A 2,080-nucleotide genomic window follows, 5' to 3' on the forward strand; every position below is an offset into this window, starting at 1 on the left:
AATATCTGTCTGGCCTCCTCTCTCTCATCAATACATTCTTATTTATACTCTAATTCCCCCAATAGTAGCACATATTCTAATAATACGTTGGTCCAATTAGGTTTCTTGATTCTATATATGGAGTCTCCTCTGTTCCTTGGGTCCCAATCAGATGATCTTCTGGGGGAGGGCGGTCCCCCCCCCCCCCCCCCCACTCTCCTCGTCGTGTGGGCTGTGGTTTTCTTGATGAGCACAGAGTCTTAACCCTAAAACCTTTTCTATATTTGTAGCTAAAGTATACTGAATTAATAGTTCTAATGGTTTAGATTATTCAAATACCTTTTATCTACTAAGTCAGTTTCCTTTTAAAATGATATGGTTTAGTTTCCTACAGATCTCCACTCTTGAGCGTGGGAAGCTCTACTCCTCTTAGTCTATTATTGTATGGATTCAAACAGTTTTACACATTGGTCTTGTTTCACAGAGGCATATCAGCTTCATTTAGCCTTTTGCTCCCCGGTTCAACCGTCACACCCTAGAAGGTGTTTCTTAGCAGTTGCTTGCGTGGGGGGTTTGGCTCCTATAGTTACCCAACTGTCTTCAAAACTCCTTGAATGTGTCACAAACAGTTTTAGCATGAGGGGGCTAGCCTGAAGACTCTCCCCAGAATGTCACACAACATTGAAGCCTGCTACTGTTTGTTCCAAACTAATTTATACATACATGGATTTGTTATGAAATACCAGTCAGAGATACCACAAATGTCCTGAGATCTGGATATTTTTTGGAATATCATTATTTTGGTCTTTTTGGGGTTTACTGCCAGGGCCCAGGTCTGACAGTAATGCTCTAGCAGGTCCAGGCTCTGCTGTAGGCCGTCTGCTGTGGGGGACAACACAACCAGGTTGCGTGAATATTTTAGGCAACCAACTTGTGTTTAGCGTTTCTCTGATTGGCCAATACGCCCATGTGACCACGGCAGCGCGAGAGAGCGGCAGCGCGGAAATAGGCTGTCTATTGCCTCGCGCTGCAGCGCGGAAATAGGCTGTCTATTGCCATTCTCTAAGTCAAACTCTAACCTTAACCAGCTCCTTAACAGTGCCTAAACTTAACCCTTCTTTTTTTTTTTTTTTTTTTTTTTTTCTCCATTTTCCTCCGATTTTCTCCCATCCCAATGTTAGTCGTATGCCAATTCCCAGTCCCTTCCTGGTCGCTGCGCTTTACCCCCCACAGTCAGATCATTTGGGAGAGTGGAGGCTACCACGTGCTTCCTCCGACACACGTCCAGCCAATCACCGCTTCTTTTCACCTGGCAGCGCGGATTCTCATTGAGAGGGCGTAGCGTGTGGGAGGACCACACTATCCCCCTCACGTCCAATCCGCGCTTAGCAGGCGCCCCGACCGAACTGTAGGAGTCGCTGTTTACAACGACCCGGACCCACCCCGCCAGCTTCTCCCACCCTCTGATACAGCCAATTGTATCAGTGCAGACGGCCAGCCAAGCTGGTGACAACCCCGGAGCTGTGAGCTGGATTCGAACAGGCGAACCAAGCTCACAGCTCCGGGGCTGGTGACGAACGCAATCTCCGCTCGACCACCTAACCGCCAACTTAACCCTTCTAACCTTAAGCAACTCCGAAACAATGCCTAACCTTAACCAACTCCGAAACAATGCCTAAACTTAACCGGCGAAATGAATGCACGTTAAAAAATATTGCCATTCTCTAAGTCAAACTCTAACCTTAACCAGCTCCTTAACAGCGCCTAAACTTAACTGGCATATAATGAGCTCCGCTCTGCCGCTCCGCGGCAGAGCTGCTGCCGCGTCGCCGCGGGGGCGTGGCTAGACGCAAGTTGGGCGTGGTTAGACACAAGTTGGTTGCCTTTAATATTTAGGCAACCAGGTCATCTGCAAAGAGCAGGCATTTCACTTCCTGATTGTGGAGACTTACACCGGGGGCAGAGGACTTTTCTAGTATATTAGCCAATTCATTCATATAAATATTGAAGAGTGCCGGGCTGAGGTTACAGCCCTGACGAACACCTCGCCCTTGGGTAAAGAATTCTGTTCTTTTTTTTGCCCATTTTTTTTACGCTGCAC

This window comes from Notolepis coatsorum (genome assembly GCF_963971535.1).
Source record: "Notolepis coatsorum genome assembly, chromosome: 6".
NCBI classification, from domain to species: Eukaryota; Metazoa; Chordata; class Actinopteri; order Aulopiformes; family Paralepididae; genus Notolepis; species Notolepis coatsorum.